We start from the raw sequence: 19,231 nt of genomic DNA, 5'->3' as shown, positions 1-19,231 counted from the left end.
TCTTCTCCCTTCAAACTGCAAGTTAAATTATTTCTAAAAACATATTCTAAGGTTAATTCTTTGGTTTCTAAAACAATCTCTCCTAAAGTGTTAGCTTCTTTTGCAGGATTCAGTGCTTTATTCATAGGCAGTTGCCCAAGAATATTATCTACATTAGACATATTATAATCTAATTTCCCTAACTGGTAAAATATACTAATCAACACACTACAGGAAATTCCATACGTAGCTGGAAGATGATGATAAGTCACTCCTTCCGAAACAGAGGCAGGTAATTGCATTCAAACGTAGCAATCCCTTACTTCCATTGTCTTTACGTACTCATACAACAATTTAGAAAAAACATTGCTAGAAAAATCATTAATTGACATATCCTTATGTATATGTATATTGCTAGTTCTAGTCGGTACTATTTTCTGTGAACTTTTCCCTATATTAGTTTTGTTCTCAGTATGACCTTCTAAAGTGTCTATAGTGACTCTAAATGGAATTAGTAGAGCAAGCACGCTCCAAAGCAGCATTAATAAACCTGTACAGCAGCAGCACATTTTGCACCATCTTTTCAGAAAGGTACATCTACTTTTATTATTCTCAGTGTTAGCCATTTTGTTAATTTTGACCGTGTCTTTTGACTTAGCCTCTTCTACTCCTCTACCGAACTTTTAAGGGCAGCAAGTACCCAACGTATTTTTTTCAATCTACTAGTTTTAATATTACTTCTTTTCTTCTTCCCTCCAAGTGATTTTCCTTGAATTTACTCAATTTGGATTTTCATCACTTTTCACTGTCTCTTCATCATCATCAAACTGTATCAGGTCCTGAACATCCGTCTCTTCTCCAATATCGGACAAGATAACTCTCAGGATTCCCACAGCTTCTTCTTCAGCAACCTCCTTCAGTAAAGCCTCCTCTGGACTTCCTTGGCTGTCCGCCTCTTCTCCTTGTTCAGGCAGTGCCACATACGTCCATTCCGGTGACTTGTACCTCTGGTTTGGTTTCCTTATTCTTTTAGTTCTCTCAGGTATCTTTGTTTCTTCTTCTTTAGTTGGATTTTGACTTGACACTTCGTTCACTTGTTCAGCTTTCGAAGAGTTAACTCGTGTCAGTCTGTACCTCAGTCTCTTTATCTTATTTGGCCAGAGATCACCTTTAGCATTTCTCTTTTGTTTTCCCTCTTTATTGTTTCTTTCTCCAAGCCAAGTTCTCTTTCTCAGAACTCGTCCTCCATGTATCTCATTGTCACTTTCATCAGACTCTGTCTAAGTTGCCTCTTGTTCATTAACAGTTTTCTTTTCACCAACAACTTCCTTTTCTCCAACAGTCTCTTTTTCCACCAATTGAGATTTCCCTACTTCTGTCCCTCCTCGGGTCTCCGACACGCAATCTTCTTGCTGTCTACTTGTCCCTTCACCTAGCTTGTTGTTGATGTTCCCTACACCTCCTCGGGGTTTTTCCACAATCTGTCCCTCACTGTCTTTGTCTGTCCCTTTTTCTTCAATATTTATCTCAGGTGGAACTTGTCCAATTTCCCCATGTGATTCAGGTGTCTCTTCTGTTGGAATGTTCTTTTCTTTTCTTTCTTTCTTTTTGTGTTGGTCACTGTCAATTGGAACCTCAGGTAATTCTTCTGAGTCTGAACTTGCTTCTGCAGTTTGCACTGTTCTCTTCAGAACCTCTTCTGGTGGGATGAAAATTTCCCTTGACTCACTTTCCCCACTTTCAGGATTCTTTTCCCTTCTTACTGTCTCACTGTCTGCATCATCACTGGAATCTGATTCTTCAAAGTATTCTTTTCCAGTACCATCTCTTGGATTTGGAACTCTCAGTGTGTGACTTGCATGTATCCAATTTTTCACTCCAGCACACTTCACAGCAGTCGTTGTGGTCAAGATGACTTGTCTTGGCCTTCCCCACCTTGGAACCAGGCAATTCCTTCTTCTGTGGACTTTTATCCTTACCCAGTCCCCTGGGCTCAGATCATGGGCTGGTTTCTTTTCAAGTGTGGTGGCGTCTTCTCCAACCTGGTGAAACACAGAATGAACTGCGTCAGCCAGGCCTTTACAGTAATCCAAAATCATGTCATCAGTTATTGTCATCAACTTGTTGACTGGTACAAATGCATGTCTCATTGCACGTCCCATGATAACTTCATGTGGACTCAAACCTGTTGTTCTGTCTGGAGTAGACCTAATGGTCATCAGGACTAGAGGCAAGACATAGGGCCATTTCATTCCTGTGGCTAAGCACATTTTGCCAATTCTGTTTTTGATGGTACCATTCATTTGTTCAACCACACCAGAAGCCTCTGGTCAATAAGCACAATGTAGCTTCTGCTGTACACTCAATGCTTCACAAATTAGACCCATGATTTCATTATAAAAATGTCCTCCTCTGTCTGATTCAATGGTTACTGGGAACCCGTACCTTGGGATGAACTCTCTTAACAGTAATTTGGCCACTGTTATGCCATCATTTCTTCTTGTTGGATATGCCTCCACCCACCTGGAGAACAAACAGACCACCACCAGGACATACCTCAATCTGTTGACTGGGGGCATTTCAATGAAGTCTATCTGCATTCTTGTGAAGGGTCCTCCCTCCCTGCCTATTGTTCCTAGGCTCAGCACTGTTTTCTTTCCAGGATTGAATTGCTGACATATTAGACATCTCTGGCAGAGACTTTCTGCTATCAGTCTGAACTTTGGACTGTACCAGGTTTGCTTAAAGGCTCTTATCATAGCATCCCTCCCCAGGTGTCCTTGGCCATGATACATCCTTGCCATTGTTGATAGCATGCTATTTGGCATGACTGGTCTTCCATCCCTATAGACCCACACATGATCTTTCTCTCTAGGTGCACAACCTGCTTTCACCCAATCTCTCATTTCTTCATCTCCTGCCTCATCCTGTAGCTGTTTTACTTCCTCCCATGTTCCCACCTCATTAGTAAACATTAAGGAACAAGAAGATATTTCTCTCTCTTTACTCCTGTTAATGGAATGATTGTTTCTTGCACAGTATTGTGCTATGTCATTAGCAAATTTATTTCCCACAGTAACAAAATCATCACCATGACCATGAGCAGCACATTTTATAACTGCTAGTTCTTTAGGCAGCTGTATCGCCTCTAGCAGCTTTCCAACCACTTCAGCATTCTTTATGGGAGTTCCACTTGAGGTCAGGAAACCTCTTTGTAGCCATAGCTGGCCAAAATCATGGACAACTCCGAAGCCATACTGGCTATCAGTCATCACAGTCACTCTCACACTCCTCCCAATCTTGCATGCTTTTGTCAGTGCCACCAATTCTGCCACCTGAGCGGATTTAACTCCTTTCAAGGGTGATGCTTCCACAACTTCCGAGACTTTACACACAGCATATGCAGCACTCAACACTCCTTCATCTGTTCTCAGACAAGATCCATCCACAAACAACACATGATCACTTTCAGGCAGTGGCAGATCTCTTATGTCTGGCCTTGGCTTTGTACAGTAATCAAGTACATCCAGGCAGTCATGATCAACGTCATTTCTCACTCCCACACATTCAGCATCAGGCAACAGTTTTGCTGGATTCACATTCACACATCTCTCCAGGCTTACATTGGTTGCACCAAGAATGACTTTCTAATATTTAGTCAGCCGACTATGAGACATGAACTGTGTCCGGCTCCTTGTTAAAAGGATTGCCACATCATGAGGTACAAATACCCTTACAGGGTATCCCATTATGATTCCCTCACTTTGTTCCAGACTTTTGCAGGTAGCAGCTACTGCTTTCAGGCAACCTGGTAAGCCCACAGCTACTGGGTCAAGAGCTGCTGAGAAATAGGCAATTGGCCTCCTCAGACGTCCATGTTTCTGGATTAACACTGAAAGTGCACAACCATTTCTCTCACTACAATACAGCTCAAATTCCTTTTCATAATCAGGCATTCCTAGGGCAGGAGCTTCACATAGTCTGTCTTTTAACTCTCTGAATGCAGCCATTTCTTCTGGGTTTAGTTCCAATGGGTCTTTCACCTCACTTTTGGTCAATTTAATCAATGGTTTGGCAATCAGGGAAAAGTTACTTATCCACTGACGACAGTAACCCACCATTCCCAGGAACATTCTCACCTCTCTTTGTGTCATTGGGGCTCTCATTCCTCTAATGATTTTGATCCTGTCAATGGTCACTTTTCTCAGGCCTTTCTCAATATTAAGTCCCAGATACTGGACTTCTTTCTTACAGAAATGCAATTTGGCTGGAGATACTTTTAATCCTCCATCTGCCAAGTGATTCAGTAATGCAATGGTGTCTACTTCACAAGCTTCACGTGTTTTTGATGCCACAAGTAGGTCATCAATATACTGGACCAAAACCGAATTTTCAGGCATTGTCAGACTTTCCAGAGATTTCTTTAGCAATTGATTAAATATTGAAGGGCTCTCTGTATACCCCTGTGGAATTCGGCACCATGCCAAAATCCGTTCTCCAAATCTAAAAGAAAATATTGGCTGGCTGTCATGATGCAATGGGATTGAAAAGAAAGCATGACACAAATCAATTACCGTATACCATTCTGCATCATGTGGAATCTGATACAAAATCAATGATGGATTTGGCACAATAGGACAATATGACACAACAATCTTGTTAATTTTTCTCAAATCCTGTACTATTCTGAACTTTCCATTAGGTTTCTTCAGTCCCATTATTGGTGAATTACATGGGCTGCTCAATATTTCTCTTAACACCCCCTGCTGAATCATCTTTTCAATTATGGGTGTTATTCCTTCAATTATTTCAGGTGTCAGTCTGTATTGCGGTATGTTTGGGTAAACCACTCCATCTTTTACAGTAATCTTTACTGGATCTACATTTCTCATCAGACCCACATCTTCTCCAGTAAAATCCCAAACTGCTGCTTTCACTGTCTGTTTCAATTCTGGGGGTAATGCATCTGGATTAAATATTGCATATGTTCCCAAAGCCTCACATTCCCTGTTATCCATGGTCATTCTGTATAGAACATCCTCATCAGGTGTCTCAAAGGTTATTCCATCTGGAGTACAGAAAACAGTGCAATTCATCTTGCATAGTAGATCCCTGCCTAGCAAGTTCACAGGACTTGTGTCACACACCACAAATCGGTGCATGTCTGAAAATTTCCCTATTCTAACCCTTACTGGTTCAGTAAGTAGAGTTTTAATCTGTGTGTTGGACACACCAACCACTTGGATTGCTTCGTCCGAGAGAGGAAGATTCTTTATATCAGCTGACCTGACAGTTGATCTCGTGGCCCCTATGTCAACTAGAAAAGTGACACTTTCACCATTAATTTTCCCATCTACAAAAGGCCCTGCCTGGTCTATTTCTAGAGTTACGCCAAGTACGCACTCCTCTTCCTCTCTTCGGCAATGTCAGAAGTCTCCCTCGGAGTCGCTTCCCTCATTTTTCAGCCAGTACTGAGAAACTGCGCTTGCACGTTTTGGTTTGATTACCTGCTCTTCATCGTAGAATTCCGACTCTTGGCTGTACTTCTGAGATCCTCTTCTCTGTGGCAAGGGTGGTTTTGGCACCTGATTCTGCTGCTTATCAGCCTTCTGCTGTTGCCGATGCTGACCACACCCCTCACTCTGCACCTGTGAATTCAATGATGGATTATCATCATTAGTAGACGGTGGATTCTTACACTCGGATTTCCAGTGCCCCAATTTTCCACAGTTGTGGCATGGGAACTTTTTCTTGGCTTCCTCGATGTTCCCCTTTCCTTTTCCTGGACCAAACCTGGGTTTATTTCCTGGGTTATTTGCCTGTTCAACCAACTGAGCTTCCTGTCTTTCTGCAACTTTCACCTGTGCCCACATTGCCTTTTCTTTTAGCTTCCTCTGCTTTGCCTCAATCTCATCACTGAAGTATTTTGCATGTCTCAGAATCTCATCAATCTTCTTACTCTGCCAGTCTACGGTGTGCTGCCTTATCATTTCACTGATTTCCGGCCGCAAACCGTACACAAATCTATATACAAAATGGCTCAGGTCCTTGTCACCCAGATGTTCATCTCCACTGAACTGTTTGAAAGCTAATATTAATCTTTCATAATATGCATGGACCGATTCCTTCAATTCTTGATGTGTTCGATCTATTTTAACCCAATCGGTTTCCTTGGGAGGTACCTTATTTTTCAAGAAGGCCATAACCTGCTCATACTTCTTCATTACCTCCGGATCTGGAGCTCCTGTTTTTGGATCTCTCGGGTATTCCTTAGTGGGCCAGTCTATGACTATTTTACATTCTGCCCACAGGTCTGCTGGTACAATTATATCAAACAGACTATTTAGATCAATCCACAGTACTTTTGACAGCTTTACAAATCTGTCGACCTGTCTGTACCACTCAACGGGCTTTTCCCTTAGTCGAGGGAAATCATTTGTAAATGATAAAATATCCTGTCTGGTCCATGGGACATGTACGTACCCACCTCCTGGAATCTCTCTCATAGGGTAAGCTGTCACTGCCTTCTCTTTTTCCTTCAGGGGGAATGCCGAGTAAGTTCTATCTGCCCCATCCTCTCGCTTTCGGTACCATCTGTCTTTCCATCTTTCTACATCTCCCCATTTCTTCAGCAAAGCAATCATTTCCTTAATCTGTCCTGTTTGGCCTGCATTGTTCAGATTCTCAATGTCCTTATCTGTAAAATCCACTCGGTAAGGCCTTTGTAAAGCTTTTACCTTATCCACGTAAATTCCCAATTCACTGGCTATTCCTTTTAATCTAGCATGTATGTTCTTTGCTCTCCATGTAATACTCTTGCACAGGAAGAGGATCTCCCCTTCCTGATAATTTTTCAGTGTTTCTGTAGGGATTGTTCCTACTATCATCTCTTCCATTTCCATACGTAGCCTAGCTACATCAATTCCCTGTGATTCCTTTTCTTTTCTCTGTAAAGTTTTCAGCCAATCATTCAAATCTTCAGCCGTTATCACTGATTTTTCTGCACCCCCTGGTTCTGTCACTCTTTGTGGTTCTAAAATTGATCCTCTGTTCCCTTCCACACATCCAGAATTCAAACTTGAGTTAGTTTGCACACTCAATTCTCCTCCACATATGGTATGTCTCCACTGATTTTCTCCTGTTCTCCACTGTGTTTCTCCTGCTCTCATTTCTGCCTGCTCCAGAGGGACAATCAATCTATTGCCCACATATGGTACTGTCAAACCATTCTCACCCGTCCTCTGCTTGTCAAAAATTGGCATAACCGGGCCTATTGTCACAGGCACTGTGACTGCCTCAAGATTTTTAGTCAGTTCTCTGATTTTCTCTGTCAGTTCAAAGGTAGTTCTTGCTAGTTCTCTGGTCTTTTCATCCTCAAGTTCATTCTCCTTTTCTATCTCTCTTTCTCTCTCTCTCTCTCTCTCTCTCTCTCTTTCTCTCTCTCTCTCTCTCTCTCTTTCTCTCTCTCTCTCTCTCTCTTTCTCTCTCTCTATCTCTTTCTCTATCTCTCTCTCTTTCTCTTTCGGCCAGAGAACAACTGCTTTTCAACCCAGGGGTGGTACCCTCTGTCTTAATAATCCGCAGGGTGTCTCTCATCGGGGTCACTGCTGTTCCTACCTCTGGTTCTCGTCTATACGGAGGTGGTCTTTTATAGAGCATGTCCTCCAAGACATCATCATCAGACTCGTTTGCCCCATATCTCCTGGGTTCTATATTATGTACTTTTTCTGTACATTTTCTCCCTCCTGATTCCTCTGCCGTTCTTACAGGATATAATCCCTCGGTCATACTGGCATCACGCCACCTTCTCATCCGGTCATGATGGGTTTCGCGATCATACTTTCGCCCAAACATGTACCTGTAGCTACCCCCACCCCTCTGCTTTTCTCGTTCATGCATTTCATCTTCCCATTCAGCCAATGCCTCAAACTGCGTCGGCCTAGGCCGAGGCTCTAAATTCATCATCCGTTCCCGTAAATTCCTCAGTATGGCCAGATTAAATGAGCCATGTTCCAGAAAAGCTAAAACCCCATCTTCCCTTGTATACTTCACCCAGTTATCCAACCAAATACAGGTATGATACCCATACTTTGCAACCATCAAGGATGCCGGGGTTCTTATTGGGGGCAATAACTGTTCTTCCCTGGTCACTATATCTTTATCCTTGTCGAACCAGTTCTTTACTTTACTAAGTAAAGATTTTTTCTTCTTTTCCTCAGCCTGGTAGTAAATTTTTCTTATTTCTCCCAAACTATTTGTCTTTTCTACAGCTGTACGATCTCCCGTCCAATTGCAGCGCGACTCACACTAACGCACCAATCCTGGAGCGTCTACGTCACTGACTCAGTCCGCGAATCCCTGCGCGACTCACACCAACACACCAATCCTGGAGCGTCTACGTCACCCTGTATGTCTCCCAATCCTAGCGCGGCGTACACTAACACACCAATCACCGTGCTTCCACTGTTCTAACCCACTGTCCAATCACAGCGCGGTCTCCCTGACGTCAGCAGTCGCTGCAGTCGCTCCTGCTCCTGTCTCCTGTCCTTCTCGTCTACCCCTCCTTTACAAGACTACTCGGTAGACTTTGTTTCAACTTCTACGAGTCTGTTAGTTACAACATACAAACATCTCCATTGTCTGCTTCGCTAGCCACAGAATAGCAAAAGACCTTTCCCACAAGAATTCTGCCTTTCCCGAGAGCAGCGCTTACCTCTGCCCTACTACAGAATCGTTACTTCCGTTGATAAAGTAGCACATCCCTCTACTTTACCCTTCTAACAAGCACCAATTAACTGTTTTCTCTGGAATACTCCTAAGAGTTTCACAACTAACCAGAATGCCTTCTCATTCACGCACTTTCATACCAGAAAATGTAGTTCATTCACACAGAATTCTGTCTTTCCCGAGAACAGCGAACAGTCTGTCCTACTACAGAATTATATCACACGTTAACAAAGCAGCGCTTACCTCTGCCCTGTCCTTCTAACAAGCTCCGAGAATACCTATTACCTCTCTAGTGGTAAGCTTTAACGGAATGCCATACGGATCCCTGAGACCTAAGACCAGAGCTTCACAGATAACCTTCGCTATCATACACACCTCTCCCACACCAAAAATACGTTTCTAATGGCAACACACGGCGATGCTACCTCATCGAACCCAGACAATGCGACGCGCAACTTCAATTGTCACACGTTTTCCCCTGTCTGCATACAGGGCCAACAATCCCGCCTTTTTCCGAGAGCAACACTCCCTCTGCTCTACTACGGAACTGTCACCGACTCCCTACGTCCCAGAAGCCGTTCACAATACATAAAACTCAACACGACTCCAACATAAAGTGTTAGTACAAATTTCAATCAATAATCAACAAGCCTATATACACGCAATTTCGCCAGACCAAGACAATAGTAAACCATCAGTCTGCTACCAAGAAACTGGTGCAGATCAGAGCTTCCGAATCCCCTCTACTTCCACGGACGGAGTGATCTCACAGTCACACACGCATCCACACATCACGCGCTGGTGGGGCCCATTACACCAACATTCATCTTATCCGTGCCATGTATAAGGGGAAACACACCTTTTAATACCTATCCAATCTGCCTGTACTTTGAGGTCAATGGCATCTACTTAGATGCTTTTAAATCTAGCGAAACATTTCAAAGAATACACAAATAAATTCAATAAACATGACCAGAAATAATCACCCGACACAGAGATTCAAACAGAATTATTTGTTTATCTAAAATTGTGAGAAAAGCCAATTAAATGCAAATTCATTTCTCTCATATTTACCTATTCTGTCTAAATGTCAGATCCTAAGGCAGAACCGGTCCTCTGTAGAAGAATTAGAGTTTCTTGCCGTCATGTAGAGTCACCGTCCACTCCGTCGGCATAGGGACCTCGGATCATCAGTTCGGGAAGAAGTGGCGCTGGACCTCTCTAGCCTACTAATATTTATACCAAAATTTACATTCTATAAAGTTACAATTCATTGTTCTGAACGGATGAATGGCGGAAATAATGTCATCTTGGTACATTTGCGATATTGTGCGAGATTTTCTCACACATAGATTGTCCCAAATAATGAATAGAAAAATTGAATGTTCATGATTAATTCGATACATCTACGGATGTTTTATAAGATAATTTGTATCCCAATGGTGGGATCAACAGTTCATAAGTTCAGTTTTCATTTTTGCAACAATCTTCATGTTCAGGGGCTCTTGGCAACCATCCTGGATTTGTCGTCATGATCATGGCTTTTCAGTTTTGTCGAGTGGGCAAGGTCACAGGCAGCGCGAAGCTTCCTTGCAAAAGTTTCCATCAACTCAAATGCAGGCTGCGGGTGGTAGCCATTTTCTGGTAGGCCACATTGGCCAACTTAAATGAAATAAGACATAAAAAAAAATTACTGCACGGAAATGATTAAACAGTGTTATTCCCCTGCTAATACCCTTATGTGTATGTATTTATCTAGCCATTTGAAACATCAAAAGCCATTAATGCATATTAATTATAAGCGCAAACACAATAACATCACATAAGCAACATCGATTTCTGTCAATTTGCTCACCAACTTAGTTCACTTATTATTTTAGCCATGCAATAGCATTCCCACGTGTAATTCTTTTGTTAATAAGGTTGGTTAGACAACATTTGACAAACTTTTAATAGTTAATAATTAATCAGTAGTACTTTTAATTATAACATGCGAAAATGAATCAGATATTCGGGTTTAAAGTAAAAACCCTGCTCCATCACAGTGTGTAAACTAGTCGGGATCCCTATTAAACCCTATGGGAAATGTCGCGGTTGGAAATTGCAAGAATCTGGACACTTCTAGCAGGAGTTCAAGTTCAGGAGTTTAGAGTTAAGCTCTTGGAGGCCCACACCCACGATAGTACCGAGGTACTACTGTTACCTGCCCCAGGGAAGCCGGGTGCATAGGTCATTTTCGGTGTCGGGTCGATGTCTCGTTTTCAATGGAAAAACGTGAAGAACTGCTGCTGGCATGAAGCGTCGTCGATGTCGTGCAGATTGAAGATGTAGATCTTGAAGGTAAGGACCTGAAAGCAGAGGGGACAGAGTCTGGGTCACTAGCCAGTGACCAGGGGCCTTAGGAGAAAGAGCCCTTCAATGTCGGGTTTTTTCAGGTTGAAGATGGGTAGATTGGATCAGCAGCCACGGGGTCCAGGAGGCTTCAAGGAAGGCCAGCTTCTGAAGGGCGACTGTCCCACAAAGGATGAAGGCCGCAGCGTTGTTAGTGTCCAGAGTGGATCCACTAAGCCTTGGCAACCGCAACCCACGCAAGGATCAAGAAACAGCTACGGTGCAAACCCACGAGGTCTGAGCGAGGTCTCCAGCAAGGAGACTATAGAGCAGGCCTGGAGCAACCAGGGGAGCCCTTTAAAGTGAAGATTGACCTCTGCTAGGGCCCACCAGTCGAGAGACAAGGGACCGCAGGAGGCAGCAATTTGGAGTGCGTAAATATGTGCCCACAGGTCGCCGGAGTGGGCTGGAGCATCATCCTTTGGCACAGGTAATGCTGAGAGGTTGGCTCAATGATGGGCCAAAGCACAACTTCCCCACTTGTCGGGTTCGTGTGCTGTGCAAGGGGTGGCTGGTGTCCCGGGGTATTGGGTATCTTGGCACCCACAGGGTCCACAGTGCTAAGCTTTGCTGTGCACACTCACTGGCCTCTGGGATGCTTGGGAACCCACCTAAGTGTAGGCAGAAGTCTTCGTTGTCCATAGGAGCAGCGGAGTTCCAACCGAGTCACTTGCAGTGTTTCAGGTGCCTGCCAAGCAGGGGGGTAACTCCTTTACCCCAAGGGAGATTTCTTCATTCAGCTGAGTGGCAGCTCATCGAAGGTTCAAGCCTTTGAAGCAAAGTTCTCGTCCAAGATTAATCTGAGGCTCGGGGACCCTGCACCCACCATTATCCAGGGATTAGGGGAGTGTCTGAATCAGAGCCCACCAATGGGAGTTCAGGCGGGAAAGGGTGGCTACACCCTCTCCCCTTTGTGTGTTTCCTGCCGGGGCAGGGGACAGGATGCTCCTGAGCCGGTCTGAGCCGGTGTATGCAGAAGTAGGCACTGGAGAAGCCTACGTGCAAGTTTGAAAGACATCCTAAGGTGCACCCACCCAGTTCCAATCCACATAGTCTGTCTGGGGAGGTGGGGACACCTCCCTGCAACAAGATCCCTATTGTCCAGCTGCTGTGGCTGGAGTTCTGCCCAGCAACAGGCAGCCAGAATCGTGTGGGTGGCGGGTAGCATCCATTTTGTACTACGTGTGCTCTTTTAAATTGGTGTCTAAAATCTGCCGCTCTTACCATATCACCCCTCTAGCAGGGGGGAATCATGCCCTCACTCCCATGCCTGGATTGGGGGTATGATTCCACGATGTTTGACACCAAACATGACATGGTTCTGTGCAGCCACTCTCAAGTTATCACGCTATTGCGATTACTTATAATGCGGTTAAGAGTATATGGTATGGCTGCACTACAAACAACCTCGCAATAGTTTTAACGAAGGTTGCAGAGGGGCCCTACTCAGGTAGGGGTTCCCCCTGACACATATATCAGCACCCTGCCTTGTAGGATTAGCAAGGCCTGCCTTAGGTGTGACCTATGAGGATATATGTGTTGTATTTAGGTGGGATACATGATACCTATATCCCTGTAAGGGGTACAAGCACCACCTTACCCAGACTACAGTAGTGGTCTGGTGGTGTCAGTTTGTATGGCTGTCCCAGGGGTGGCACAATAAGTGCTGCAGCCTCTGGTAGGCCTCTGAGGGACCCATGCCCTGGGTACCTAGGGTACCATCTACAAGGGCTCACAGGGTGTCCTCAGTATCCAATTGGCATGTACCTAAAGTACTCTCATCAGTTTAGAGAGCAAGCAGATAGGCTGGGGTCCTGGATAGCAGGGCCACAGCCTGGCTAGAGTAAAAAAACAGTCAAAACATCAGCAAAAAGTTGGGGGGAAACTATGCAGTTGATGCCACTCTCCTACAACTATAAACTAGTATGTAACTGTTTAACCCCATTTAAATATTAATTAATCAACATTTTAAAACAATATCAAGAGTGACATTTGTGCTGCAAGATAGTGTATATCTCAGCATAAGCTTGATATTTAATTGTCCATGAATACTTGGCACATTTTAAGAGTGTCCATTAAAGTAGTCAGGCAAATATTTTTCTTGAATGGGAATGACATTTGCAGACCTAGATCAGCCAGAGCAACATCATTACATTGAGGCTAGATACTATGACATCCAACAATAATGCCATGAAATTTTACAGTGTTACATTTGGTAAGAGCGTTGATTTGCTGTGACAGATCCTGATGATATTTAACTTTACTCTCAAACGCTAATTCAAGGGAATTCTGAGAGTTTTCATAACAAATTGAAACATCAATCACTAGAGCTGTACCATTTTTGGTAAACACTACATCTGGTTTTTGTAGTTCACCTTGGTTATTCTTAACATGAGGTTCCCTATATGCTATCCACCCACACCTTTTTGCTCTATCAATGAGTAATTCCAAAATTGGGTTGTGTCTTTTTATCCTGATGTTCTTGGTTTTGTGACATGTACCTGAAATATGTGAAATAGTTTCACAAACATCTTTGCAGTACCTACAAGTATCAAATGTACGATTTCTTCCCCTGGTGATGGTGTCTCTAGTATACAAGACATTTGCTCTCAACATCAGCGCAGCTATGTACTGATTTTGTTTCATTTTGTTATGCTTGCTGATCCAGAAATTGGAGGTTGGATTACTTGCTAAGTATTTTATACCATCACCTCGGACAGGGTAGATTTGCCCATTTCTCAAATTCTTCTTTCCTCCAATCATATGTTGCTAACAAATTCAAATCATAACTAAGAAACCTACTATCTAAAATGTGTGTTTTGATGATGTTATCAATTTTCTCATTGGTTACTTCTCCTACATACATGAATGAATGAGCTATGTAGAGATCTGGAGCTGCCCAGAGATACAATAAACTGTTGACTTTGTTTAGATCAATTGTTGTACATAGTTTTGGTATACTGAGGCCCCCAAAGGATCTTTTCGAATATAGGAGACCATCACATGTGTATGCAGGTAGGTGTAGAAAATGTTTGACATACTTTTTTATTGTTTGATTCAGGATGTTTAAAGTTTTAGCTTTTGTTACTCTCATTCCCAATTTAAATGACAGTTTAGGGATCAAGTACTGACACAAAATGTTAATTTACTGTGTGGGCTTAAGTGGTAGATTCTCACGTTTTTGAGCCCAATTAACAAGATCCTCATTAATTTTGTTGTCACTTGTATGGCCGGTGTGTGGATCAAAGTTCAACCCGAGATATCTCTCACTTTATCCTGGATAAATGTTTTCAATATTTTGTTTTCCAAATTGCCATGATTTACAGTTGTTAATCAGGATGTTATCTTTATGATGATTTATATAGAATCCATGTGTCTTTTTCACATTAAGTTTTAATACTGTTGTTTTACTGAATTTCTCAATGTGTTAATGCAGGTGTGTTTATTTCAACTTAATAATAATAATAATAATAATAATAATAATAATAATAATAATACAATCTTTATTCAGCATATAAAAATGCCATAAAAGATACAATATATAAAAAGGCACATAAAATACAGACATTGTGCAAAATACGCCACGCCAAACTCTACACCTCACCAAATCAGCACATAAGTGTGTTGTTTTACTTATCTCATATTTCGAGTTCCTAAAACCTATGGCTAATTTACAGCTCGATTCAACCTGTAACACATAATCAGTATAAAATTGATACCTTTTAAAACGATACATAATATGGGAGGCAAGAGTGCTGTATACTTCAACCACCCCTTGTAAACCTTAATCTAAAAGCAGACGTTAAAAAATTTGTAATACAAAAAAGTGTAAAAACATCTGGTGGCAACTTTAAATATACCAGGGCCACACGTGCCTGTCTAAATCTGGCTTTCTTTAGAAGGCCCTTTAAAAAATATCTTCTGGGGTATACATAAAACGGGCAGAGCAGTACGAAGTGAAGGGTATCCTGTGGAGACCTGTTGTCACAGCCACAGGGTCCCTTCAGTTCTGTGGTCACCGAAAACCCTGCCCGTACCGCCAATAGATGGTGCAGAAGATTTAACCTGAAGCGGTTAATTAAGAATCTATCATGAGCCCTGCTTGTCAAAGACAAGTAAGGTTCAATACCATCAGTGGACTTAACTACTAGGTATTCTCTCACAACTGGCTTGACAAACTCTCTGTCCTCACGTAGCCTCATGGTATGCTTAAGGAACTGGTCCTTAAAGAGTGCCTTATCCTGAGTGCTCATATTGAGTGGATTAATAAATAAATCTGCACAGCCCAAACTCTCCAAGGACTCCTTCACATACCTTAACCACGGAATTTTGAGCCCGTGGTCGAGAGAGAGACAGTCTTGAATTACCAGCCTACAGAATGCCACGTCCTCATTTGCCCAGATCTTTACCCAGAAGAGAAGGGGTTTGACTGCCACCAGATCGGTGACATATCTAACTCCCAGCTCTTAATGGATAATATGCGCCGGAGTATTCTGGGGAAATTTCAGCAGGCGCATCAGGTACTTGTTCTCCTCAACTTGCAGCTTAATGGTATCAATAAATCCCCAAACCTCACTTCCATATAACACTTTAGCACAGCACATTGAACTAAATAATTTTAAAACCTGCTCTGGAGTCCACCGTCCTAACCTGTGTGTAAAGTTCGATATTGATCCTGTGGACCTAACCATAGCTAAACACTTCTCCTCTAACTGATGTTTAAAATGTAGATGTCCGTCAAATAATATACCCAAATATGAAAAAGACTGAACTTTGCTTAGACAGTGGGAACCTATTTTGTAATTGGAGGGTATGGGTGGCTTCTTCCCAATTTCCAAAATATATGATTTCGTTAGGTTTGGGGACATATCTAAATTTTCCATGAAAGACACAAAACCATCTATTAAAAGCTCCAGACCCTTAGGGGTACGAGCGAGAAGTACCGCATTGTCTGCATAAAGCAGGACAGGAACCGAGCGAGTACCTATCCTGGGACTGTCTGCCTGTATATCACTCAGGGCCAAGTCAAGACCATTTATATATAGGGTGAACAAAAAGGGTGCTAGTATGCACCCCTGTCTAACCCCACTGGTACATTTAAAGGGGTCCGTTATTTTCCCCTCCTGGGTATATCTAACTACCGCCGTGGTGTTACAATGTAAAGACTTTAAAATATTAATTACCTCCCCATTCTACCCCAAGCCTACTCATAATTAACCAGAATTTGCAACAATTCACTCGATAAAAGGCCTCAGAAAGATCCATAAATTCTAAATACATCGTCCCTGATTTAACTACCATGTACTTGGCACTAATATGATATAAATTTAGACATTGATCTGTGGTGGATTTCCCTTGTCGAAATCCAAATTGGACATCTGTTATGACATGCTACTCCTCTGTCCAATCCATCAGTCGATTTAAAACCACCTGCCCCAGGACCTTTGCCGGTACATCAATGAGGGAGATAGGGTGGTAACAATGGGGGCTATCCCTATTACCTTTTTTGAAAATAGGGACAATCGTAGCAGTGAACCATGATGCCAGCATTACTGTGTACACTGCTGTGTTTAGGACCCTTGTTAGAAGGGGCGCTGATAGCTCGACATTACTACAAAAAAGATCCGGTGAGATCCCATCTGGACCTGGCGCCTTATTCCTAGTAAGGCCCTCAATTCCCCATGTCACTTCATACAGGGAAAATGTAATTGAGGAGACATTCTGCTCCAAATGATACTCCTGTGCTTGGTCCAAACCCGATTGGTGGTTGTACAGCCCCTTAAAGTGCTGCTGCCATTGCGCAGGCAAAATGTTATTACTAAACCCTGTCTTATTCGCGTCTTTAAAACAAGGGTTATTAACGACTCGCCAGAAGCGAGTAGAATCCAGCTTCTGTGAGTTCTTCCCAGGCTTGCTGCTGCAGTTGTCCCTTACGCCCCTTGACAGCTTGCTTATATTTTATGCGGCAAGCTGTCACCCGATCCCTGTCCCTCGGAGAGTGCTTTAGGGCAACTTTCAACTCTTTTAAAGCCCGTGAGCATTGTGGGTCAAACCATCTGGGGGTGTCCCTACTGGCCACATGAGTTGGTGCTTTCAATAAGTTATCAACTAGCTGCGCTATATTCCCAAAAGCTTCCACTAGTTCCACACCTTTCACCTCAAGATCTAAACAGTTCAGGGTGTCCTGCCTTCCTTTATCAAAAAGATAGCCAACAAAAGCCTCACTATTGACCTGGGCCCAGCGCAATCTCCTGCTTTGATCCGTGGCCATGACTACCCCCCCCCCCCCCCCCCAATCTGTGCAATGCTGGATGACGGCACACATCAACAAGGGATAAGACAAGTGCATTGTGGTCACTGAACACACTGTGATTGATATTGAAACTGGATACAGAGTTTCTCAGTGAAGCAGAGATGAAAATATAGTCAATAAATGAGGAGCATCCTCTCCCTTTAAAAGTAGGATAGATAGTCATGCCTGGGTTGACCACCATTAAGTCCATCGTGTGTGTTAGCTCGTGCGTGTTTAACAGGACACTCTGTTCCCTTCCCTCCTGTGTGTGCTCCGTATGTGGGCCCTCTCTGTGCGTGTAGGCTGACCAACACCCCTGGAACACCCTCAAGTTTGGGCACAGATGGCAGTTGAAATCGCCCGCTAAAAGCAGTTGTAACACTGCCAACCCTCGCTCCTGTGTCAGGGCAAGTCTTGTGTTCCGTTCTTGCAGGATAGAGGTACCCTGAGCATATGGCATCCTATAATAGAAATTTATAATGAACAGCCTGTATCTTTTATTGAAAATGTTTAGGCCTTGTGCAACATCGGAGTCCCATGCTAAGTCTGTCCATCTACCCTGCAGTGTTAAGTCTATAAATATAACCAAGCCTCCCCTCGCTCTCCCTGATACTGATCTTAACCCTGGGCAAAAAAAGGTTTTATATCCCTCTATGAAGAAATTATTATTTGCTGGTTCCCATGTTTCCTGCAAACATATGTAAAATTTCCTCATATAAAGCAGCCATTGCTCTTTCTCGAATTTGCTAGATAAGCCAGCTATATTCCAAGAAATTACATTTATTTATCTCCCAATACTCCCCTCCGTGCAGCCGGCTGACTGTAAACTACAGGTCCTCTTAATTACCCCGGCTATATTGCCATCCCTAAGGTTGCTAAAATCTTTAGGCTTGCAGGTGGCTTGTACTGGAAGTATCCCCAGGTTAGGCTCCTCTCCCCTCCCCCTAGTGTCTGCATCAATCGGGGGGTAACACGCTCTATAGCCGCTCCTTCACCGAGATGCAGTCAATCGATGTCATTTAAATCCCTTAGTGCGGCAAATGCATTACCTGTGGTGAAGGGGTTGGCCCAACCGGTTACTCCCTCCTGTTGGGCCCCCTGTGATTTTCAGATTTGTACTCACTCCTTCCCAGGTGTTGCTGAGTACTGCGATGTCATTGGAAAAAGCTAGAGCAGGGAGTTTCTCAATGAGACCATCAGATCCGAATGTGAAGCCCTTCACGTCTTTCTGAAGATCACAGATCAGTGGATCCATGGCAATGTTAAATAGCAGTGGGAATAAAGAGTCACCTTGTTTAACCCCAGATCTCTTCGGTTCGTTGCTTCGTTGTTCTTTCCCTTGAAAAATGTTGTTGAGTCAGTGTATGAGTTTGTTATTATGTTTCTGATGTATGATGGAACTCTGTGCCTTGGAAGACTCTGTAAAATGTGACCATGGCTGACAGAGACAAAGGCTTTTGAGATATCTATGAATACTACTGCTAGTGAGTTTCTGTTTTTTCGTGCCCCTTTTATGATATTTTGCACAAGAGTCAGATTCTCGAGAGAACCTCTCACCTTCATGAAGCCATTTTGCCTCGTATTCAATTCAACAAATAATGAGAGTCTTTTAGTTAGTATTTTTGTGAACAACTTCATGAATGCAGTACCGATGGTAATTGGACACCAATTACTGATTTTTTAAGTTCGCTAATCGGTACATTCATAGGTATCAATAACGACCGGTTCTTTTTAATACTTTCTGGTACTCTTCTCATCGATAACCAAGACAATAAGATTCTGGGCAGCAGTCTTGGTTGCTTGTTATGCACGTTATTCAAGTAATTTAGGCCAATCTTATCA

This window comes from Triturus cristatus, chromosome 6 (genome assembly GCF_964204655.1).
Source record: "Triturus cristatus chromosome 6, aTriCri1.1, whole genome shotgun sequence".
Taxonomy (NCBI): domain Eukaryota; kingdom Metazoa; phylum Chordata; class Amphibia; order Caudata; family Salamandridae; genus Triturus; species Triturus cristatus.
This window is presented reverse-complemented; position numbering follows the sequence as displayed.